Source organism: Pteropus alecto, unplaced genomic scaffold (assembly GCF_000325575.1).
Source record: "Pteropus alecto unplaced genomic scaffold, ASM32557v1 scaffold269, whole genome shotgun sequence".
In the NCBI taxonomy this organism is placed as follows: Eukaryota; Metazoa; Chordata; class Mammalia; order Chiroptera; family Pteropodidae; genus Pteropus; species Pteropus alecto.
The window spans coordinates 2146089-2172361 of NW_006443566.1; the positions used below are offsets into that span (position 1 = coordinate 2146089).

At 38.0% G+C, this 26273-nt stretch overlaps 1 protein-coding gene across 1 annotated transcript in view; it reads left to right on the forward strand.

Annotated features, from left to right (window-relative positions):
- Window positions 1-26273, forward strand: part of SVIL (supervillin) — a 202954-nt gene that overhangs the window by 7909 nt on the left and 168772 nt on the right. The window contains exon 2 of the mRNA XM_025041258.1: window positions 25472-25569. The gene's annotated coding sequence lies outside the window, so the exon portion shown is untranslated. The remainder of the gene's footprint in view (window positions 1-25471; window positions 25570-26273) is intronic.

Consider the following 26273-nt stretch of genomic DNA (forward strand, 5'->3'; position numbering starts at 1 on the left):
GTCCAGTCGTCCGTCTGTAACAACGTCTGGGGAAAAGTTGTTTTTTGTTTTTTGTTGGTTTTTTTTTTTTTTTAATCAGAATTATACAGAAACAAGGAAAGAAAGTAATCACACAGACCGTTCATTCAATCCCTTGTTTGTTCAGCAAACATTTGTCAACCACATGGCGAGTGAGTGTGTCTGTGCGCTGGCTTAGTATTAAAAATATAGAGTGAATCCTGTCTCATGGAGCTTACAGTCTGGAGAGACATTTTAAGCACAAAGCATAAGAAGGTGTCATCAGTGTTGTGACGGAAGCACATTCCAGGAGTAACAGAGACATAGGATGTGATGGTGTGGGTGCTGTTGCATCACGGATTGACTGCACCGTATGCCAGGCCCCCTGCTGAGGGCTTGGCACGCTGTGCCTCTTTTAATCAGCACAGTTGTATAAGCGGAAGCTTTGATAGGCTCAGTGCCTCAGGTGAAGTAAGGTAATAAGTAATAGAGTCTGGGTTTGAACTCAAATCCAAAGTCATAAACTTTATGCAGTAAATGAGAGGATGAATCACTGTCTTCCTGGGTTTACTTTTCCTGCTCCATGCATCTCTAGCACTGTATGTAATGAAGGAAGAGAGAAACTGGAGAGCCATTTTGTGTAAACGGTGTCTAGACTACACCTACTGTCATATAAAGGAAATACAGCTGACCCTTGAACAGTGCAGGCTTAGGGGTGCTGGACACCCCCCACCCCCACCCCGCCCATGCAGTCAAAAATCCACAAATAACTGTTGACTCCCTAGTTGTTTCTCTGTATCCATGAAGGATTGGTTCTAGGACCCTTTCAGATACCCATCCGCGGATGCTCCAGTCCCTTATATACAATGGCGTGGAACAATGCATACAGTCGGCCCTCCACGTTCAACCGTGAATTGAGAATACTGTTTTCCAACCGCAGTTTGTTAAATCTGCAGATGTGAAGCCCAGGGATACAGAAGGCTGACTGTATATGTATTGAAAAAATTCGTGTGTAAGTGGACCCGTGCAGGTCAAGCCCATGTTGCTGGAGGGTTCACTGTACCATGGGGATCTAGTGTAGACAGCGACTGTGCGTCGGTAATTATGCATTTTCTCAGAGGATCCTTTATATTCAGTGTTTCGCCAAGTGTATTTCTAAAGAGACTTTCTTTTCCCTCCGCCAAACTTTGCAGAAACTGGCTACCAGGCTCATTGTCACCCGGGTGGGGGGACTGTACCCCACAGCTCTCTGCCTCTTTTCTTGGTGCTGCGCATCGCAGCCAACAGCCTCTGGTTTCTGCCTTGCTGTTCTGGGCTGTTTTGGGGTGAGGAAAGTGGATTTATTTCAGGTCTGTTGAAGTAAAGAGTAAGTTCCTCATCAAGGAGAAGCCTATCGGTGTGCACCGCGTTCTAAGATCTTGTCTCACATCCAGCATGGTGTAGGCTACCTTCTCTTATCACCCTCTCTTTTCTGCCTTTTAAGGATTACAAGTATGTATTTCTGATAAAACCCAGTTGTGATTGTAAGAATACTGGTCAGGCAGGAAGGAGGAAATGTACCTCCCTCGAAGAAAAGGAGAGGCTTGAAAGGAAAGTGAGAACCTGCCTTCTTCCCAAGGAACCAGTGAGGATAAAGGGGCGGGCTTCTTTAGAATGAATCACACTATGTGGCTCCAGAATACACTTTGAAAAGCATGTGCTGCTTCGGGGCTGTGTCTATATGTCCTGTCAGATGTAGCTCTTGATAGCAATGCAAGGAGAAAAACAGACTTCTGTCCTTGAACTCTGTGCCATAATGAGGAAATTGCATGACTGAAAATTTGCAAGTAAACATGCTTTTTTAATTTAAAGACTGCATCTTTTAGACCATTGGATTTTAAGTCTAAAATCTCTAAAAATAAGGCTGAGAACCTACATTCCTGGAAAATTGATAGACCATGAACTCAAGTTTAGAGAGAACTTACTTCAAGCAAAGTTAGACCACTTCCATTCCACTCCTAAAAATGAATTTAGTCTAAGACTTTTAAATAGGATTTATATATATATATATATATTGCCTTCTGACCTCAGAATTATCCAATTATCTATTGAAAAACAATCATTACATACTTCTGACATGGAATTTCCAGGAAAAATAAAAACATATTACATGCTTGACAAGAAAATTATAAGACAGAAAAATGTTTTGGTTGATTATGTAAACCCAACATCTGTGTGTTTTTTAAAAAAAGACTTCCTCATCGTTTTAAAAAAAAATAAAGGCTTTCATCGCGTGGCATATTTTTCTATACTCGGTTCTCACAGTGTTGGAAGAAAACAAGAGTTACAGCAGGCAGTGAAAGCACTCTGTTTTGTTTTTTTTCCATGAACAAATTAGTTCCATCTCTAACGTCTAGGCTTCTTAAAAAAAAAAAAAAAAAAAAAAACCTTAGAAGAAACTGCAGACTTGTGGAAAACTGGAAAACTTCTCACTTTCATTTTGAGTACAATTACCTGTTCTAGGTTCAAATTGTAACATGTCCCATCTGGCTGTAGAACTACTAACATCTAGAAACCCACTCAGGTTTCGCCCGCCTCACAGCCATGAGCCATGGTTTCCAAGGTACGTTTTCTTCGCCAGCACTTCCCATTGCAGCTAGAAGTTGGCTTTAAAAGTTGAGCGCTATGTTTGCATAATCATCACCCAAACCTTTTTCTTCTCCAAGTTTTTTATGCTCTTTGGTTGCCAAATTCACATGGATTCCTGATAGTTACCCAAGAGTGGCTTTTCTGTTTCATCTTATAGTTTCCAAATAGTTTTTCCATTTTTTTGATTCTAGGGATAACCAGGGAGAGTTAATAAACTGTGGAAGAATTGCCTTTATTGTGTTCAGCCTCACCAATTAGCAGTCATCACCAAGTGTAATAAATATGAGGATGCCTGCAAATCGAATGGTTTTTTTGTTTTGTTTTTTTTTTAGTTTTAAGATAGGATAATGGAGACAAGTTAAAAGATGAAAATTTGTCATAGTATGAGAGAATTTTTCTCCTTCAAGATGTTTTTCCTATTATTATTATTATCATTGTCATTACTTGAAGTATCATTTGTAGTCAGGTAGGACAAACAGCTCTTGCTAAGAGTAATGCCTTCCGAACAATGAATACAGGAAGTTTCAGTTAAAATACTATGAAAATGACTCATCATGAATAATCATCGTTTAAGAGATGCTTATTCAAGTTTATAAATATTTGTGATGCATTTACGTGCAGTGCACTCTGCTAGGCACTTTCACTTTTCTGACATCATATAATTGCAACCACCACATCAAGTAAGCAGCGTTATTCCCATTTCATAGATACGCAGTTTTGAGGCTCATGGAGATAAACTCACTGGGCAAAATCATGTGTCTAGTGGGTGACAGGATTGAAACTGAAACCTAGATCTTCCAATCCTAAGGTCACACTCATTTTTCAGTGCACTAATCTGATAAATGGTAGTGACATCACAGTGAAAGTCATACGTGTAATAGGGGATTCCAGAAGTGCGGCTTGATGCTAACGTAATAAAAAATTAAGAACAAACCTATCAAATTTGGGGTTGGAGTTTTTAGTGCCTCTAAGTCCACACTGGGTTTAGAGGATAGGATTTAAGTATTTGCCTGCTTTTTGCTAAAGACGTTGATTATCCCAGATCTGTGTCTAACTCGGTGAAAACACAGTTTTGTGGTCATTGCTGCTGTTCTTGTTCTAATGTGTGTATCTTCCAAAGACCACTGCCATTGTTTTCTTTTTCTTTTTCCTTCTTTCTTTCGTTCTTTTCTTTTATTTTATTTTTTAACAGCTTAATTTAGGTATAATGTTGCCATTGTTTTCTTAACTTTCTAGTAGGGTTTTTAGGGAAAGTTTGGACCACTGTTTAGCCAAAATTTCTTAACTTCTAGGGCTTTTTGATGTAGTATTGGGTAAGTTACTCACTATGTTTTGTTACTACACTTCTTTATTACTTTCAGAGAAATCTTTTCAGTGGTAATTTGGAAAATTTTTGAGTTTCAAAAACTCATGGTTTCTGACATAATATTGAGTGTATAAATCTAAAAAGGAGAAAAACAGTAGCTTGATATTGAACAGTTTCCCCCTCCAGTTACCTCTTGATTTTCTATACTAATAGGAGGAACCAAGACTATAATCATTCAAAATAATAATAACTTGTATTTTTAAATATGGTTTATGGTTTAACATGCATCACATTTTAATTCTTTGTGCACTCTGTAAGACGAACAGGGCTCGTCTTATCTTTCTTGGATAGATGAGAAAATTAAGGCTCACAAGTCTCCAAAGAAAAATTTTCTACAGAAGATCATAAAGGAAGCAGGTAACTAGGTCTGGCCTGAAAATCATGTCTTCTGACTCCTAGCCTGTCTTTTTCCACTCTTAATTGAAGAAGTAATAAGTGATAGAGCTTTTCCAATGGGATTAAAAAAAAACAGCTTAAGACAGTTATAGTTATTTATGATATATCACAACTTTAAACTTTGTTATAAAGCTGTTCCACCTCTCCCTTTCCCTGTTAATCCATTATGACATGTAAGGCAACAGTTGTTAGAGAAATATAAATTACTACCGTAAAGCTCTTTATCGAGGGTTAAAAGGGAAAGAATTGACTGAGTTGAATGATGTCTCAGGATTTTCAGTGATCAAAATGGAGATACCAGCATGCTTTGTTGTTGAAGATATTGACCTTCCCCGTCCTTACTGGGATTATTCAAGCAGATGTGCTGGAAAGCTAATCTCTTCACACTGAGGCTGGTGTTATTTCCAGGTTTGTTAGACAAATAAGTGCAGCACCTTTCAACTCTACCATCTTTAAATCCTATAATTTTTCATAATTAGCTTTCCTGAAAATACCTTCTCCTCTAATTCCTCGTTAGCCTGGAAGCCAGACAAAAGAGCACCAGTTATGATGATACCAGTAATAAGCAAAAAGAAAAACTTGCCAGCAGTTGACCTGAATGTGAACTGTCTACCCAGTACGAGTAGTGTAGGGCAGCGCCTCTCAAACTTTGAGGATCTTGTGCAAAGTTTTATATATTTACTGATTTTTCTGTCTACTTGCTCTGCTTATTTAATATATTGTATTTAATATATTGAGACAGCAGTATGAAAATATGTGAATATTCTTGTGACTTTGTCTTTCTTCTTGCAATTCTATCAGTTTTTGATTCCTATATTTGGAAGCTTGGCTGTTAAGATTAATAGATGTTTGAGATTGTTATGTCCTCTTGACCCATTGGCTACTTTATTATTATGAAATGACCTTCTTTGTACCAGATGATATACTTTGCTCTAAAATCTCCTTTGTCCAGTATTAATAAAGACACTTTAGCTTTCTTTGGATAGGTGTTAGTATGGTATATCTTTTTCCATAATTTTATTTTTAATCTATTTGTGTCTTTATATTAAAGTCCAATTCTTATAGACAGTATATGGTTGAATCTTGATTTTATATTTTCCCAACATGGTAATCTTTGTCTTTTAATTGATGGTTTTTAGACCATTTATATTTAATGTAATTGTCGATATGGTTAGTTTGATGTCTATCATCCATTTGTTTTCTAATTACCCTGTGTTTTATTTTGTTTTCCTGTTTTCTGTTTTCCTTCGTAAGAGTTGAGTATTTTTTTTAATGATTTCATTTGCCTTTGTTTAGTTATTTTAGTGGTGCTTTAGGATTTACAATATACATCTTTAACTAATCACAGTCCATTTTGGCCTTTGTATTATTGTTATCATATATTTTACTTTACATGTGTAATTAACTTCATGTAAATTGTTGTTTTTGTTTTAGAAATCACTTCTTTTTTAAAGAATAAATCATATATTTACTTAGGTAATTGTCATTTTCAGTCTCCTCATTTCTTTGTGTATATCTATAGTTTTACTTATCATTCTCCTTCTAAGTGGATGCTATAGGACTTCTTTTAACAGGTCTTATTTTGCAGAACTGCTGGTGATGTATTCTTTCTACTTTTATATGTTTGATAAAGTCTTTATTTGCCTTTATTTCGGAAAAAATATTTTTGCTGGGTATAGAATTTTAGACTGACAGTTTTTCCTTTCAGTTCTTTAAAGATGTTGCTTCATTGTCTTTTCATTTGCATTGTTTTTGACATGAAATCTGCTGTCACCTTTACCTTTATTTCTCTATGACACATCCATTAACTCTGATTGCTTCTACAATTATTTTTATCACTGGTTTTGAGGAATTTAATTGTAGTGCCTTGGTGTATTTTTCTTTGTGTTTCTTGTGCTTGGGGTTAGTTGAGCTCCTTTTTGCTTTTGATTTATATTTTTATTATCATTGGAATATTTTCAGCCATTTTTCTTTAAATATTATTTTCTGCCCTTTCCCCCAATGAAGGCTCCAATTACATATATATTAGGCTACTTCAGCTGTCTCCGCAGCTCATACATGCCCTGCTCATTTAAAAAAAAACAAACTCTTTTCTTTGTTTTTTTTGGAGGGAGATGTTTCTATCGCTGTGTCTTCAAATCCACTAATCTTTTCTTCCATGATGTCTGTTATGCCATTGATCCTATCCAGTGTATTTTTCATCTTGCACATTGTAGGTTTCATCTCTAGAAATTTAATTTGCATTTTTATATATTCACATCATTACTTAAAATCTTGACCATCCATCCTTGTCTATTAATTCTAATATCCATCTTAATTCTGGGTCAATTTCAGTTGATCGACATTCCTTCTCATTATGGGTTGTATTTTCCTGCTTCTTTGTATGTCTGGTAATTTTTAATTGACATTATGAGTGATTTTCTTGGGTGCTGGATGTCTTTGTATTGCTATAAATACTCCTGAGCTTTGTTTTGAGACGTAGCTGTATTAGTTGGAGACAGTTGATTTTTTTGTGTCTTGCTTTTAATGTTTGCTAGGTGGAACTAGAGCGGTGTGCAGAGTGGGGCTAATTATTCTCCACTATAGAGGCAAGATCTTCCTGAGTACCTAACGCCCCTGAATTATGAGGTTTTCCAGTCTGTCTGGTGGAAACAGGTACTATCATTAGCCATGAGCCCCAGTAAGTGTTACCACTAATTCTTTCTGGTATTTTTTCCCCCATGTAGTTTTCTCACATACATGCACTGATCAGTACTCAGCTGAATATTCAAGGATGACTTTTTGCAGATATCTAGGGTTCTCGCTCTGTGCAGATCTCTCCTCTGTCCTTCAAACACTTGGTCTGCAGACTCTCAGCTTTGTATCCTCAACTCAGGGAGTCCGCTTGGCTCTTCCAGGGTTCTCCTTCCCTGTGCCTTGGCCAGGAAATTTCTTAAGGCAATAATCTGGGAAAATCATAGTCTCACCTCATTTGCTTCCTGATGCTCTGTCTTCTGAAAAGTATTGCTTTATATATTTTGTCTGGTTTCTTTTTCTTTTCTTCATTTTTTAAGATGTCTCAGACAAAAAGATAAATCTGTTTCCTATTACTTTATCTTGGCTAAACATGTGATTTCTTGTACAATTCAGATTCTTATGTAGATTTCAGCTGGAGCCTAAGATTCTTCATTTCTAAGAAACTTTCAAATGACATTGAAAAAGATTACTTTGAGCAGCCAGTGCCTCTAACTATTTAATAAAAATATAATGTGAACCACATATGTAATTTAAATTTTCCAGTAGTCAAATTGAAAATTTTTTAAAGATAAAGATAAAATTAATTTCAATTATATATTTTCTTTAACCCAGTCTACCTAAAATGTTCTAATTTCAACATGTAATTAGTATAAAAATATTAATGGTACATTTTATTTACTTTTTACTGTACTGCCTTGAAATTTGGTTTGTATGGTAGAGTTATAGCAGTTCTAAATTCAGACACTACATTTTCATCTGAAATACTTGGTCCATATTTAGATTTCATAAAATTCATATGGGCATACCTTGTTTTATTGTGCTTCTCTTTATTGCACACCACAGATATATTTTTTTTACAAATCAAAGGCAAGACCCTCTACCAGCAAAAAGATATGACTCCTTTATATTGTGATACTCACTTTACTGTGGTGGTCTGGAACTGAACCCACAATATCTCTGAGGTTTTCCTGTAGTTGAAAAAGTAGATCTGTGTAACCAAGTTCAAAACATACTTACATTTTTGAATAACTGAATCAAGTGTCAAAAAATATTATTTCTTAATATTTGCATCCCAATTGACAAAACTAGTTCATGTTTTTCAGAAGAATTGATTTGACTCTTTGAAACAAAAGCATATTATTTTTAAGGTTATGTCTGCTCAAGTTATATAAATCCACTAACTTATGCCAACTCAAAATTACATCAAATTCAAAAAGGCATTGTAAAAATCAAAAATTAACTCTAAATTTATTAATCCCAATAAAGTATTCTTCAAATCTTTATTATAGATTTTTGAGGGAAATTTATATAGTGCATTTAACTCCGATTAAGTCTTTGGCATATTGATTCAGGTTAGAAAAATGTATAAAACTGTTATATTTTACTTATATGAAAAGTAGAAGTTTTGATATAAATTCTCATATTTGTCTAGGTCATAAATAAGCATTTTTTCCCCCCGGAGCTTCAAATTTAGCTTGTTAAGGTGCAGTGTGAAAACTAGTGAGAAACATAAATCATACTGCTATTTGTTTTGTCTTTATTATTGACAAGCATTCTTTTTGTTTAAAGAAAATCTTGAATTGGAGTTAACTCTACAGTGAATCTTTGTAAAACTCTTCCATTACTCAGCCAAAATCATTGGCAAAGAACACATGATCAATGAATTCACTGTCTTCACTTTCAGCAATTCTATAAACTGGTGGCAATTCATAGCATTTATAAGTATATACTGAACAAGTCGAACAAGATTGATGATAGTTTTCATAGAATGTGCTTCAGAAAACTGACTACAAATTAATATCATATAGTAGAAAGAAGCACTAAGAGAAATGCTTGTTTCTTGTTTTAAAAGTCTAGTAAGTCCGGTTTTTGACCCAGACGTAGCTGGAATAGTCTGTCATGATAGAAGCTTTCTGTTTTCATATCTAAAATTCTTCTCTGACAGATATAAAAGATTCGAAAGTATCTGTGCTCAGTTTTTTTAGGCTGTGAATGACAAAATATCTTCATAAATTTGGAAATCATTTGAGACAAAATGCACCCAGATCCTTATTAGGCGATGCCTCTTATATGACATGACTCATCTAAAGCTAAAGAAAACTGCTCGTGGTTTTTCAAATTTAGACTTTATTTACTTCATAGTATTGGAAAGATCTTATATTCTATGGACAGCTGTTTGGTTGCTTAATTTAAAATCTTTCACTTTCTGTACAATATCTTTTTTATCTTTTCGTCATAATTTTCTAACAAAATTTCCGTAACTAAATATAAATTTCCTGTGCCATCTCCCTATATAAAATGGTTTTGTTGTTGTCATTGTTTTTGTTCAAGAATCCAAGATGTTTTATAGCTGGCCAAAGTTACAAGCTCAGATTTTCTTAAAAATTATTTTAAAAACTTTCGTGGGATATTTAATTCTGATTTCAGATGACTAACTTCATTGATTTCTTTTTGACTATTGAAAGGAAATTTAGCATCAAATTCACTGAGTCTTTGCTGAAATCATCTCTCATTAATATTGTCTGCTTTAACTCTGATTTTTTAATGCAATAAACAGCTTTTTTATTTTGCTCTGCCACAGCAAATTGTAATTGCTCATGACATTTTTTCTTTCAGTCTCTTTTGTCCTTTACCGTTTTGACCATAATACTAGCTTTTTTATCTCCACTCAATTTTATATCGGTAGTAAGACTTTTAAATTCGAAAATTTTACCAAATTCATTTTATAAACTAAAAAAAAATTTAATCAAATATTTTAATTAAAAATATTTTCATTTAACTACCAATTATAATTTATATAATTATCACTATAATTTGTACTGTCTGAATAAAAATATTCAAAGGAACATATTATAGTGTTACATCAATGTGTAGAAAAAAAATCGCTTCAACTGAATCATCTTGGTAACACCAAGTAAGTAAGTAGATCGGTGATGTGTTTGGGTGTGGAGTCGCGTATTACAATACACCAATACCAACTTCAAAGGAACATATTGTAGTGTTACATCAATGTGTAGAAAAAAAATCACTTCAACTGAATCATCTTGTTAACACCAAGTAAGTAGATCGGTGATGTGTTTGGATGTGGAGTCGCGTATTACAACACACCAATACCATCTTAAGCAATATTGCCTTCAAAGTGAGGCGTAGGCTCCCACAGCAATACACTTGTATTTAGTGGAAAAATATTTTATACTGCTTCAGTTTTAAAAAAATAACTAAAATCAATTAAAATTAGTTAAAATTTCACATTCAGTTCCTCAATTGTACTTGTCACATTTCAAGCAGCCTTGTGTGGCCCGTGGTTCTTGTATTGGACAGGAGAGGCCAGAGGCTATTTGCATTTAAATCTAGGGACCCTGCATCCATACCTGGGTGGATTCCTACTTTTCTTGCTCTGCAGCTGCTTCCTGCTTGTCTGGTTCCATAGCACCCACAAATTCTAGGAGTAAAGCAAAGGAAGTCTTGTATAATTAGTGGTCTCTGAAGGATCTGATGACCATGACTCAAAGGCTGGATGACTTCCCTCAGTGCTAGGCCCTCAGGGCAAGAGTTCTCACCTCAGGGACAGTTTGTGGGTTGTAATATTGGGACAGGGCCAAGGCAAGATCTGTAGGTCAACTGCAGCTTCCCTTCCTCTTCCCATGGGTTCCTAAACCATGACCTCTGGAGCAGCCTGACTTGGACTTAGTTGGATGGGAATTCTGTCAGCAGAGATGGCATTCTCATGGTTCCGGAAGAAACTGGTTTTATCTTTACACCATTAATGAGGGTGTTAGGGGAGAGCTGCCCCTCAGCGAAGTTGGCTAAGAATGTTTTCAGAACTCCATCTTTAAGGATAGTCACAGGCCAACATTTTTTTATCCTATTTGTGTCTGGGTGTGATTCTTTTCCCTTTTGTTTGTTAATCTGTGGATGGATGAGTTACGGTCTGTTCAGGAGACAAAAATCACAGAAATTTGAAAAAGGAAAATTTAAAGAATTATTCATTAATAACAGAGGATTAACTACTACGGGGTTAGCAGAGGATTAGCCAATAAGTTGGAAAAGAGAATGTAAAGAATACAGCAATGACGACTACAGGGAGCAGCCACTACCTCTAGGGCAGGATCAAATTGGTAAGTAACTGCCCCTCATCCACCCCAAAAGCTGAGCGTCAGACCCCCTCGGACAGGTCATGGCCCTGTTGCCACTGCCATCCCAGTCAGGCCAGGAGCTGCACGCAGCCCCGGTACACACTGTCTGCTTACAAGGTGACAGAACTTGTTGGGAATCCATGCACTCGGTGCCTACGAGTCATGGCTGGGGATAGTCCCAGGCTTGCTTCTGCTGCACCTCACTGGAAAGCAGCCCTCTGGGTGCCTGCCAGACTCAGTGGAAACTACCTGCAAGAGTGCTGCCGAGACTCGTGGTGGGGGAGTAAGCCGGTGGGGGTTGGGCCCCCCAGGCATTCCTCATGCTGCTGGCCACTGGGCCCCGCAGGAGCAGCTAGCCAGGACACACCTGACAGAGAAGCCCCTTCCTCCTGCACTACCCCCTCCAGCACCCTAACAAAGCTTAACCTGATGTCAGCTGGCAATGGTCCAGCTCCGGGATCAGAAAGGGGACAGGGAAGGGGGCGGATCGGTACTGAGAGGTAGTTCCGCATAACTTTGAAGTCTTGAAGTCTAAAGACTCGCGCCTCATTAGCTCTGGGAAGTTTTCTTATACTATTTCTTTGATAATTTCTTACTTTTCTTTTTTCCCACTTTTCTATGGTTTTTAGAACTTTTATTAGTCAAAGGTTAGCCCTCTGTCTTTTTATCTTATCCTTAATTTTTTATCTCCTGTCCCTTTGCTCTGGGTTCTGGGAGATGTCCATAACTTTATCTTCTAATCTTTCTATTGTAGCTTTTCTTTGATTATATTATTTTTTAATTTCAGTAGCTTTTTTGTTTGTTTACATATTGTATTTTTTTCTAAGTCTTCCGCGTTGTGTTCTTTTACAGTTGTGTCTTTATAGTTATAATCATCCTCTCAAAATGTGTCAGGATCTTTTGTTTCATGATAACCTATTCTCCTTTCCACTAATGTAAGTTTGCACATTTGGAAAAGTTGTTTTTCCCCTTGCTTTAGTGGGTCGGACTACCTGAGTTTAAGTCATAGCCCTGATATATACTATCTATGTGTATATGTATGTATATATATTAAATAGGTGTGTGTGTATATATGTACATATATATATATGTAAGCTATACTATATATGACCTTTTAACATCTTAATTTCTTCATCTATAAAATGAGGATGATAATAGTACCTATCAGAAGTATTATGAGAGTAAATGAGATAATTTATGAAAAGTACTTAGCACAGTGCCTTTCACTACTATTTTTGTAAATATGCCACATTATTTTTGACTGGTTATAATCCATTTAATTACTATTTTAAAAGCGCATCTAATCTGTAAAATACTGTTCTTTACTACAACTGTGGTTTCTGCTGCTATTGGTACCACCACTACCATAAATACCTTCAAACAAACAAACATAGTCATTAGCAGAAATTAGGACAAAATTAATGGCATGATATTTGAAGATATTTAAAGTTTCCTTTCCTTGAGATTTTCTTCCAAGCGTTTGTTTTGAAAATGTATAAGCCTATAAAAAAGTGAGAATAGTTGAATGAATCTCCTATACTTTTTACCTAGATTTATCAACTGTTATTCACATACGTTTTTCTCCCTCAATGAACCATTTGAACATAAGTCGCAAATGCCATAAAATTTATCCCTCAATAAATAATTCAGACATTTCCTAAAAATAAGGACAGTCTCCTCATAACCACAATAATATACCATCATCACACTGAATAAAATTAACATTAATCCAATAAAAGTATCTAATATGCAGTTCCTTTAAAATTTTTCCAGTTGTCCAAAAATGTCTTTTTTATCCCCACCCCACCTCCAGATCCAATTAGTGTTCATGCATTTTTTTTTGCTTTTGCTTCTTAAGTCTCTTCTAATCTAGAATAGAGCTTTTGCCATTACTTATTTTTCACGGAACTGTCCTTTTTTCAAACTCTGTACGAGTGATCGTGACAGACGTCCCACGGGCAGGGTTTGCCTCACTGGCTCCTAATGATTCAATTCAGGTTGAACGCTTTTGTCCAGAAGGGCTGCTGTGCACTTCCTGTTCAATCACTTCAGAGGGCAGGTGTCATTAGGTTATCCCGCTTTAGGTAACTTCGAGTTTGATCACTAAGGTGCAAATCGTTATGAGCTCTCCATTTTTAAAGACAATATAAGTTCTGGGTTCATATTGTACTTTCATTGCCACAGATTTCAAATCAGACACTCCTCCATGGAGCCTGGTGCCTGGTTCCTTTTCAGGGGACGGTACTTAGAAATCAAAATCTGGGTGCTGTGTGTGTTCTGTGCCGATGTGTGCCCTTGTTTCTAGGCTTTTTCTGTGGTCAGAGCAAGGAATTAAATTTAAGAAAAAAGTTACTAGTTTACACTGCTCTTCTCCCATTGAAATCCACCTTCCTCACTTTTCCCTAACTCCATATTTGTATCTTCCCCTTTTCCCACACTGAAAACCGGGGTACCCCAGAGGAGATGTAGATTTAATCATTTGCTTTATGCTACCTACAGTACACATAACAGTACCTGCATCAAACACCAGCAGACTACTGTATAAGGATCACAATTTCCTGCAATTTTTTTTAGGGACTGGAAGTTACACAACTCAGGGAGTACAATTAAAGCACGCTGGTCCATAGTTACTTGAATTTATTTTCTCTGTTTTGTTGTTTTTTTTTTTTTTTTCCTTAGAATGTTGAAGTCTTACATATTAATTTTTTAAAAACAAATATGGGGTAGTCTCTTTTGTTTCTTTATTATTTTGTTTATAAACACTTCAGATGTTACCAGGATAAATCATAGTTTAAGACCCTGGAAAGTATTTTAGCTAACATATTTACCCATTTTCTTATGTGGGGCAGGCTCTGTATGGATCAAACATTGGTTAGAAAGAATGAGTTTTCCTTCAAACTTCTATGTGTATTATTTAGCCAACAAATACAGCCTTTCTGAGGAGTAGCGGCCCGTGGAGAGTGCTGCTGGGAGCACCAGGTGTGCGTGCCCTCGTGTATTTACACTCACAGCACACGTGGAACTTCGGTGCACCTTTGTGTTCAGACATCCTCTTTCCTCTGTTTGCTGCAGATCCTCCAAGACAGAGGTGATGCCATTTGTCACTGTTCCTCCAAAGCTGAGCGTGTTTTGTGAATGAATGATTTCTTCCCCAGAGTAATATTAAATGTCGCCTCTTTTATCCTGGCTCTCTCGTTTGAAGAGTTCGTGTTCTAGGATCACCTTTCTCACATTTCTTCAGATGAAAATAAATAATAGTTAATTTTTTAGTTTCACTGGTAAATATTTTTCTTAGTTGGGAGAAATGATCAATTAAATTTTAGATGGAATTGGTGAATAATTGAGAAATTACTCTATATGGTGGTCTATGTTAGATGCTTTGAAGACTTTAAAAAAAAAGAGTATGAGAAAATAAACCCTGCTAGTGAGGGAGACATGGTATAACGTTTCAAAAATACTGTAGCACAACATATTTTATGTTACCACTTAGTACGTGCTCAGTTACTAAGTGAACACACACGTAGGGAGTGGAACGAACTCTGTGGACTTGGAAAACTTAATGGGAAATCACAGATTTGGCTGAGGGAGAAGTGGTTGCAATTTTGGGGGTGGCAGGCTGGGGAGCCTAGCCCACCAAGGCAGGAAATACTAGTGAACTTGGACAATAATAAATGTTTTCGTTTGGGCTGCTTTAGCAGGATACCATAGACTGGGTGGCTTAAATAACGAACACTGATTTCTCACAGTTCTAGAGGCTGAGAAGTCTAAGATCGAGGTGTTGGCACGTTCAGTGTCTGCTGATGACCCACTTCCGGGTTCATTGATGGCCATCTGCTCACGTGGTAGATAAGTCAAGGGAGCTCTCTGGGGTCTCTTTTATAAGGGCACTGGTCCCATTCATGAGGGCTCCACCTTCATGACCTAATCACCTCCCAAGGGCCCCACCTCCTAATGCCATCACATTGGGGGTTGGTTTCAACTTGCGAATTGTGGGGGAGGCACAAGCACTCTGTCTATAGCAATAAACACACAGTTCATGAACACACCTGGCACTTACCTTGCAGAGGGCTTTGCCTTTACCTGTAACTGGATTATTTCTTAGGGCTGCTGAGGAATTCCATATGGGATGGAAAACAACCCCTGTTTCGGGGCGCTGTTTCCTGTAGAGAGGTCTGGGGATTCCTCATGATGCCTCTCTCCACCCTTTGAGGCCACTGATGTCTGGACTGTTCACATAACAGAAGTCTCCTGCCTGGGTCCATGTGTCCACCCTGCTGGCCCCACGCTGGGGTCTTTGTTCTGAGCCCGGAGCCCCAGTGGCCGCCTGAGTGCATCTGGAGAGCTGGCTGACAGAGGGACCTGTGTTCTGTCCCTCTGCCCTGTCTCTGCTTCACTTGGCATGAATTAGCAGCTCATGAGTGGAGAAAAGGAATTCATTTGGAGTGGAAGATGTGATTTTCGTAAGGAGGGTTTCTGATACCAGGTGGCAGAGATGGCTTAAGGGCTGACAGTCCTTTATCAGCACAGGCAGCCTGTGAAGGGGAAGTACAGATGTGCTCAGTATCTGGTATTTGACCCTGAATTGACCCAAGTCACTGTCAAATCCAATGTTAGAAGAGAATCTTAAACAACAACCCAGAGAAATTTTAAAATACTGATGAAAAAAATATGAAAATGAGGGAAGGATCATGGATCGGTTTTAAAGTTAGAATTTTTTTTTCTTTTCACAAAAACTAAGCTTTCCCTTTTCCTATATTAAGAGTAAATGCCTAGATTATTTCACATTACCCCTCAAGCCTACATTGGGGCCCCTCACATTTTTAGATTACCTTGATTGAGATCCTAATAGCCAAGATTTTTTTTGTTGTTGTTGTTTATTTTTGTTGGTTTTTACAAGAAAGTGAAAGAAAATTTCATTTATCCATTTAATGAATGCTTATTTGTTAGGCAACCTGTCAATTTCTGTTAAGAATCCAGGCCAGGAAGTGAGATTGGTACAAACTCCGGTCTCCTAGAGTCGGAGGCAGACTTACAAAAAGCAACAAGTCAACAGTGAGTTGTAAGTTGGGGCTTTGTACCAGGACAAGGAGACACCTAGGGCAGCTCCATGAGGAGGTGACATGTTGAGTGAACAGGTTATCCACAGATAGTTTGAAAGTCACGAAAGGTCAAAGGTCCGTAAGCTATGTCAGTTTGGGGATTTATTTTCAGTGCCACCATAATAAGTTTTGAGCTGATGCCTGTTAGGGTTGCCTTGTTTATGAAACAATAACTTTATCGATTAGTCCTGCCACATCTGATAAACATTGATCTTCAATGAATGGTTTTGGCTTGGGTCCCCTAGGACATGTAGATGCTGCAGGAAGGTGTCTGGTTGTGCTGTTGGCTGTGGAGTTTTTTCTTTCAATAGTTTTTCTTATTTTGATGGAACATTGTCCAAATAGTAGCACCTATTCCATTCTTTATAGAAGTCTTTAAAGGCTTTAGCCTGGGATAGTTCATTGTGAAACACCTTTGCTTATTACTTTTTAAGATGCCACCATGTCCTGTCTGACATGACATAATTATTTAAAAAGTCTTTCGTGTGTTTTTTCAAACTTATTAGAATGTCACAATATATTAAAAGAAAACTTGGAGCCTTGTAGCTAAACCATTTACTTATAAGATTTCAAGTATAAAGTTAGAACAATTTTCCATAAAACGTTAAGTGACCATTTTATGAATATTTTTGTGACAGATTATTTCCTGTCCAAAGGAGGAATCTTTTTATAGGAAATAATAATGGGGTATATTATTGGATATAAAAATTTTCTTTTTTTAATTAAAAAAAAAAGCCTTCAGCTTCTTGAGGAAAGCCAGGGGTTACGCATCCCCCACCTCTCCAACTCCAGGTAACCGAAGCAAAACAGAGAATTTGTTGACTTACATACTAGAAAAGACCAAGGGAGAAGCTGGCTTCAGTGGGGACTCCAGTGCCCTCGTGTTCTCTTGCAGCAGATGGGCCCAAAAAAGGGTTGGGACAGCTCTTATAGCTTTGACCCAGAATGAAAGAGGAGAGATCAATTTCTTCCAGTGCTACTGAATAAAATCTTATGCAAGGGATCTCTTCGGCCTGGGTCACGTGCCCACTGCTGTGAATGAAAGAGAGAGGAACCTTGCGGGGCGTATCCTTGCCATGAGGGGAGCGTGGGACATGGTGCTGGGGAGAGGGGAAGAATTCCCATATGTACAAAGGGTACAGTGCAGACAGAACCACATCATATGTGCCGGGAGGGGCTGCCGTCGTGAGAGCGGCCCGTGTTCGGGCTGATGCAGGGCCGGAGTACGGAGAAGAGGAACATGTAACACCAGTGGTATCTACTACTTGTTTCCTTCCTCCTTTTGCAAATAGTCAGGTGAGCCTTGAAGTTATGGGCTGAAGTACCGTGCTTCTCAAACTTGGTTTTATTTAAGTACCTAAATGCCCCAGAAGAATGAACTCATGATTGGGGATGAGGGTGGCAGAAGAAAACAGTCAAATACGGTGTCACATAAATAATGGAAATAATACCATTTCTTCACTGCTTTAGAAGTGATGGGAGGGGATTCACCGGGAGGAAGGGGAGGTTATGTGTGCCCAGAATTCTTCTTGTGACATTTCCAGGCTCCTGTTAGTAGAAAGATTTTGCAAGTGTGTCTTCTTGGTGAGCGGGCAGCCCTGGGGTCAGGTTGGAGGCTAGTGTGTTTTAGGGGAAATACTTATCCACGGGCTTTCTCAGTGAAGAACGTGACTGGTGATCTTCGTTCTACCATGAATTCCATCACACGTAAACGAAGTTAGAGTCTCAGCGGTCCCTTGTGCGCCTTCTTCACCTAGCTCTCAAGCTACATTTTTATTTTAGAGCTTTTGTCTTATGCCGGAAACTGTCTTGGCAAAATATCTACTAAAAAACCCTGCATGTGGAGCTGCTCTTTATTGTAGGTGAATTAATTACTTCATCTGCGTTTTTACTCTTTACTATGTCATTCTTTTTCTTTTCAAAGAAAAATGGTGATTCCTCCCTGAGTCTGGAAACCAGCCTCCCTCCATCTTTCGTGGGTAAGCCAGAGCCCATTAGTATAGAGTAAGCCTTTAAAGTCACTTTCCAGTTGCTTACAAATTTGTCTAAAGGGAGGATTGGGAACCCAAACCGCTGTTCAGTGTGTTGGGTTTGTTTTCTTCAGAGCTTACAAGTTCACCGTTGTACCCAGAGGAAGTCACCAGTATCCTCCAGAAGCGATGTGGGTGCTCTCAGGCGAGCTGAGGCCTGGGTCTGAGCTGCCTTCCCCTGTCTTACCTGAAGATTTGGCCCCATCTGGCTTCACATCCAATGCCCACCACTCCCAATTGTTCTCGCTGAAAAATTTAGTAAATCTTGCTGAGAAAAATCCTCTTTGTCAGCCTGGTCTCAACATGTCCTGAGTTATCATTAAAAATATGGCGACCGAGCAGCGGTTGTTCAGTTATTAAAATCCGTTCTTTCATTCAGCTATGAGACAAAGAAAAGCGCTGAGTTAAATCCAGCCCGTCAACCAGTTGTTCAGATCTATCTTCTGAGCACATTAAAACACATAGTTGTACAGTGTCATTTGATGAGGGTGCTTTATCCGCCAGGCTGTCTCCTCTTTGCTTAAACAGGTGCCACCACATTGGGCACAGAGCCTCATCACCTTGTCGCCTGTGGTGGCGGTGTTTCTGTCCATTTCAATTCTGAAACGGAGCTTGAAGAAAATTTCAAGCGATCTGTATGAATGTGCTTCCCCCAGTGTCTATACCTAGCCTCCTAGTTTTAAATACGAAATACAGGATTTATTTCCTTTCAAAATTTGCCCCTTTTTTGGGAGGGTGAGGTGATTCACACAGGAGGGTTTTCTCATGGGAGACATCAAGGTTATTCACCCTCTGAAATTACAAATAAATATTTTAGAGAAGCAGATAGTACATTCTATACGATTTAGGTGAGCTGCTGCCTGTGGCTGCTGAAGGCCTGGCTTTTGCAGTGCTGCATCTTCATTCCTAGCCTGTCTTCATTGTTATGGAGCCCAGGGCCCTCTCTTGGCCTCTAGCACAAATAGTTCTCTTAGCCCCTGGAGCCCTGATTCCCTAGCTTCCTTGACGTCTGTCTCCAGAAACACCAGGGGTTGTGTAGCGTAAGCAGAATAGAGAAGAGCCCGCCTCTGCAGATGCCTCAGGCCCCTCCCCCTTTAGCCATCTTTCCTTCCGAATCCACGGTTACTCCAAAACACCCGGTCTTCTTGTAATTCTATCCCTAAGGTTATATTGGTTCATACTGTTTAGCATGTCAGTCTCTCACCTTGAGGTTTCCCACAGGTACCAAATTCTCTAGTTTTCCTTTTCTTCTTTGGTTATACTAAGAAAGCACTACATTGTATTTGGGGAAACGATGTATCCGTAACTATATTGACCATAACCACAATAGTAACTATATTAATATTTGTTACTCCCATCCTTGTTGAAGCAGGTATGTACCTTCTTACTGGGTGCAGTGGTCATCCATCACAGTTCTCAGGGGCCTCTCTGTGGGTTGGGGTAGATGGTTGTCTTTCAGGAACCTCACTGGACTCCTTGGCCCATCGTAGCCTTTAGAAGCTGGAATTTTGCGATATCTGTATCTATATCTATATCTATATCTATATTTATATCTATCTCAGTCTGTGGCTTCAGGCGAAACATTCCATCTCTTAAACTTGCCTCTAAAATGGGGAAAATATTTAACGATGAATGAAGATCTGGTTACCATTGGTGACGAACTTGCACAGGCCGAGCACATATATTTTCATATTTGTTTCAGTGACAGCTACTGGTATTCTGGCTTTTCTCACATTTGAAGGCATCATATTTGAGGAGAATGCTTTGAGGACTGTTTCTGCAGAGGGAGAGAGGTCTGGAATTCACAGGTGTGTTGTGTTTGTGCAGTCGTGGTAAAGTGGTTTGGTTTTAGATTGTAGTAAGATCTAGAATGACATGCTTCTTTCTTTCTTTCTTTCTTTCTTTCTTTCTTTCTTTCTTTCTTTCTTTCTTTCTTTCTTTCTTTCTTTCTTTCTTTCTTTCTTTCTTTCTTTCTTTCTTTCTTTCTCTCTCTCCCTGGTCCCAGGCCTCTCTTTTTTTTTCTCCGAATATCTCCAGGAAAATACCGCCCTTTTACTAAGAAATAGAATGTTTTTATTTGAAGAACCAGCCAGTGAGAATGTATTTGGTGACGTCTTCACAACTGAAGTCTTCTGTGCTATGTACCTGTGCGCTACAGGGGAGGAGAATCTCTAGACCGTTTTGTTTTTTTCCTCCTTCTTCCCTTCCTGCCTTTTCTTCTCCCATCCTCCCAATAAATACACAAAACAAAAGTCCTGTGTGGACTCTGGAACTGCCCCACCTGATTTGAATCCAGGCTTGGCCCTAACACCTGGACAAGTTGCTTTACGTTCTGTGTCTCAGTTTCCTGATCTGCAAAATGGGAATGAGCACCGTTCCTACCTCAGGGAATTATTATCAATTTTAAATGAGTCAACGCATGGAAAACACTTAGGGTGCCTGGCGCTACGTCAGTATTAGTGACCATTAAACCAAAATCATATGGGTCATTCTATCCTGGAGTAACTGTTAAGAAAAAGGATTTTAGAATATTTTAGAATGCTGCATTCTGAACTATTACTTTTTCCATGTTTTCACAGTAAAAAAAAAAAAAAAAATTCTAGTCACAATTTTGGGTGGAAAGGCTCAGCTTTAATTAGAGAAAATATCCTATGCAGTTTCCCCCAAGTTTCAGAGAAAGTAGAAAGTTATTCTATTCTGTATGTGGCCGGAGAAAGAATAACTCACCTCCTGAACATTGTGTACGCCAAGCACTGCGATGCATGCTTAACACTTTAAGCTGTAAAAATCTCATGAGTTTGTTCCAATACCCATTTTACAGGAGAGTAAAAAGGCGTGGAGAGGTGAGGAAACTTGCCCAAGTTTAGGAAGTGGCTGGACTCAGTGTGTCCAATTCCTGAGCCGACCTGGGCACCTGCGTATGCTCTGCCTCCCTTGTGGTTGCTGAACAGAGCAGGGGAGAGTTAGTTTATTATCATTTTAATCATGGTATCTGTTAGGGTCAATATTTTAGTAATGCATTTCCTTTCAAAGGCAGTTTTAATGTTGACAAATGTCTGCTTCTAAGTCAGCTGGCCAAAAATAAGGAGCAAATTTATGATTTCTTGTTTTCTATGGTTCCATTCAGATTTACTGCACAAAACTTTCTTTTATAGCTGTAAAACCACCAAAGTTCTTCACTGAGCTTGACGGTAACTTACCTGATTAAGCGAGAGCAGGGAGAGCCCTGGTCCTTGAATTTCTAGCTGCTCTCTAATTCCATTCCAGGAGGGACCATAAGAGAGGCCTCATCTGATTCGCTTGGCATGAGTCTCAAGTATGTAAGAGGGTGACTTTGAACTTCTCGTTGTTCTTAGATCATGATGCTGAAGTAATTCAAGCATCTATAGTAGAGTATGGCAGGTAGTTCACACCTTAGTTCTTCAGCCTCTGGTGGCTGTGGGAGCTGCGGCTTTGTCATCCTTCCTGGAAGCAACTGTTAGTCACATCTTAATCCTGAGCCACACATTCACGGCCATTTGAGTGAAGCAAATTTGACAGCAACACTGAGTCAATAATCTCAATCTTGACTTTCAAGACAGAACTAGTAAACAAACTAAATCATATATTGTTTATTATCTATTATTTTAAAAAGTCCCCAATAAGTAAATCTTTAAAAAATTATTTATTATCCCACATATTTTAAGTTGTTCATTATTCTTTAGACTCCTAATATTGTTACAGCTTTGGAAGTTAGAAGAAAAAATATCTTTCTACTATAGAATGTTGCAATTTTATTTAATGGAAAAAATATTTTCTTGCTATTCTTATTCTTCTGGAAGAAAATGTTCCACTGAATAATTGATGCTTCTAAAATGAAGTCTTGTGTTTTTATGATAGTATAATAGCTTCATTATCTAAGTAAATGTTAGACATTCCTGAATATTAACTATTTTCATGTGATAAATATTTTGAATATAGAAAAACTCAGCCCACCTGATGGTTCTCAGGTGAAATTCAGACCGTGATTTATATAGAACCAGAGATAATTGCAGATGGTAGAACTAATAGCAACATGCAAATCATCAACTCTTAAGAACTTTTTGAAGGTCTTTCCATGGTTTTGGTCAACTAAAATAAGATGTAAAGCTGAAATTTAATTATGTAATTTGGGATGGTGAATGTATTATTATATTTTCACACTTTTTAAAAGAATTGAAACAAATACAGTCACTTATGATTGTGTAACCTTTGTTTTGATTTTGTATAAAATAAAATATTAATTGCATTGTTTTTCATGACAGAGGGTCAAAATAAAAGCACAGTGTCCCCTAGTATTTCATATCCAGATCCGAAGTTCCTGCTTCTAAAATGTATGATTGGCTTGAAATTATGTAAATACCCTCATACTACTGACTTATACTTTAAAAAAATTCTTTCTGAAGATTCCATAGCAGCTTTTTGTTATCTGAGAATAATTAGAACCAGAAAAAGGCCATTTAAAGTGAATGCAGTTAAGTGGGAACCAAAATTTTATAACATGATGAAAAAAAGCTTTGGGACTTTATCTTACTCCCCAAAAAACACAAAAAAAATTATGAAAATAAATTTATTTTAGTTTATATTTAATGAAATTTAAATGATCATTTTGACCACAGCTCTTTTAGAATGCGCAATGCAAGAATCAAATTTTGATTGTTTTGAGAGAGTAAATTTTTGGACAAAATTGTTGGATAGTATGCTCTGGTGCTTTTAAAGTCATGTTTGACATTGCATTATATCTTCAAGATGGCCAGTTTTATAAAAATATTCGAGGTCTTAGTCATTTTTCTTTGTGACTTTTAGATTCTTTAGTATTAAACTCCTTCCATGTTGAAATTTTTGTCTTGCCATTAACTTAAAATTTTTCTCTTAAATGATTGTTTTCTCATCAGACTGCTAAGTCACCATTTGCCATTGTTTTACCTGTTATTGGGCACGTTTTCTAATGTCATTTTGATTAACCTCATGAAATTCTGAATTTGGGGGGCAAGATTTGCGATTTCAGTTTGCAGTGGATATCTGTCATTATGTGGGAGGTGCAAGACACTGATAGACAGGCTCGGGCTGACAGGCTCACACTGATTGTGAACAAGGACAGTGTCTTGGGTGGGGATTCAGGTCATAAAATGTTTGGTTAGTAGGAAATACGCAGTGTTTTGAAGGCATGTTTCTCTGGAAAAGCTCCTAACTAAATAGGGCTTTGGATAATGGCTTCTCATGTAACAAGAACCCTGATTTATTTGCATGTGTCCCCTGTAGTCTGCTCTGTAGGGGACAGATTCACAAGTGGGGAGATCCCCGTGCTTGTCTCCGTTCTGCCAGTGAGGAGTTATATGAGCGCTTCATGTCTTTTGGTATAAATTTACTAATCTGTGAAATGAAAAGGTTGAGCTAAAGTCCCTTCTAGTCACAGCATTCTGTGATTGATATTTTAAGCCTGGCAAGAGCTTTATTACTCTGTTTTCATAGACTGCTATAAGTTAATAGTCATCAACCAACTCCTTTTAGTTTTTTCAACTATATATATGTATATTATATATAAGTTATATATATATATCATATATATCCATATTAATCATTCTTCTGGTAAATTTGTAATCAACATTTTGGAACAATTTTACATTCTGCTCTTTTTAATAGTGTTATTTCTTATATAAGTGTTTTCCTATATACCGTAATCTAAATAGCTTTCTCTTTTTCACATTTATCCGTTCTAATAGCTGCTTATTAGTCTATTGAGTAAATGTGTGTACACATATATGTGTGTGTGTGTGTATACATATACATATACATACACACACACACACACAGAATGTGTGTACACATACGTGTGTGTGTGTATGTGTGTGTATACATATACATGAACATACACACACACACACACACACACACACACACACCCCAATATATCCTGGCAACTGAGCATCTCTGTACTTCAGAGTTTTGGGGAATTAGGGGGCCATGTTACCATAGACATCTCTTTAGGTAGACAATTTTGTCAAAAGAGCTTCTCACACATGTAGCACAGTTCTGTGTGCCTTTCAGTCTTTAAGGGCCTTTTGCTGCTGCTATAAACAGGAAGAAACAAACTAAGGCAAAGCATCTGGCTGAGTGAAGCAGGGGGAGGAACAAGGAAAACTGGAAGAACATTGTGTTTTGCTGCTGCCCAGCAGGGCAAAGAGATCCTGGGGAGCCTGGTGTGAAATAGCAAGGGAAGCAGGGAGGGCTCGGAAGCCCTTGCTCTGGATGTGGCATCTTCAGGTGCCCGGCTGACCCTGCCACACTATACCTAGTATCGGATCACCTGGGAAGGCTGGTGGCCTTTGGCTCCTGATGTTGCACTCAGCTGGTCCAGAGAACAGAGCCAGAAGGGAAACAATCTCCAGGAGCAGATGTGTTCACAGCAGGAAAGCATCCACAGAATGAGTCTGCTAATCCAACATTATTAAAAATTGCAGCACTTTTCATTTTATTTCAAGATCTTGGAGATTTTCAATGCGTCCTTGGGGAATAATAGCTTGTTCATCCATTATAATTGGATTTGCTACCTCTTATCAAGATAAAGGAAGCATACTTGGCACTTTTCCCTTCCTACTTGTAATATGTAATTTGGTCTGTGGCTGTTGTTGTACCCTCTGCATATGCGGGTGAACTGTTTGCAATGCTTGTTTGACATAACTTGCCACAATTTCTCGCTTTTATTGGGTAAGAAAGAGAACTATGCGTTGATGAAATCCAGGGTAACCTGCTGTTTACAGTAGCTAATGGCAAATGTTTCCATTTAAATCAGGTTAAAACAGGTATGATCAAGGCAATGTTAGTCGTGATTTAAATTGCCAACTAGAAGAAAACTGGAGAATTATAGAGATTGCATGTCAATTTCAAATTTCACCGTGCTAGGTCATATGGGAATGAGGGATACTGACAAAGTAAGACGAAGTCCAGTATTTTCAGAGGTTTACTTAAACACAAACTAATTTGGTCCATCTCATGTAAGTACATGTTTCTCAGCTTTGGAAGTTACATCCTATAGTTTTTAACCTTTTTTATTTTTCCTTTCAGACTTCAGCTACATTGAAGACTGGTTGTTTTCCACAACTAGAGGAGAAGCCCTTGAAGGGATGGTGACTTCTTTTTGAGTTCGAGTAGCAGAAGAAAAGGTAATTAATTATTGATGGTTTCAGAATGCGTTTGCCATACTGTTGTGGAGGCCAGCTGCAATAGTAGCAAACAAAAAATGAGAGGTTGGATATTTTCTCTCACAAAGAAAAATAACTGATACTATTCTGATTTAGTTACGTGATTATTCTATAAACGAAACTTAGCATACTCTTCTTAAATAAGCTTTCCCAGGTAGGTCTATCCAAGGATTAAGGTGTGACCCACCTAAGCAATTTACTCCTTTTTCTAAGACCGTGTCCTCGAGAATGTCTCCCGTGCCTGTTCTGTGCGACCTCCCATGTTTAGAGAGAGAATATGAGAATCTAAGACATAAGTCATGGACAGACGTTTAAAGTATAGGGACTCATTTTAATCACACATAAATTTGATAACTCTTAACAACAGCTGCCTTATCCCTTTTCCTGGTCTCAGCTCACTTAAGCCATGACAACTGATGGCCTCACTGTGACCAGTTCTTTCTTTGGCTGGGCTCCAGGACCAGTTCCTCTCTCCCAGCCACCTAATCCTAAATCTGGTTATCCTCTCCAGGTCAGAATTTTTTACCTGATGCCCTCAGTTCTTCTGTTTTCCAGAACTCTAAGCCAGAAGCTCAGGTATCAGCCATTAGCTCATTTAGGAGTTCCCAAAAGATCATCTTTCTAAAATCTGTTCACAGTATTTTGTTCATAGAGACAATCACCAT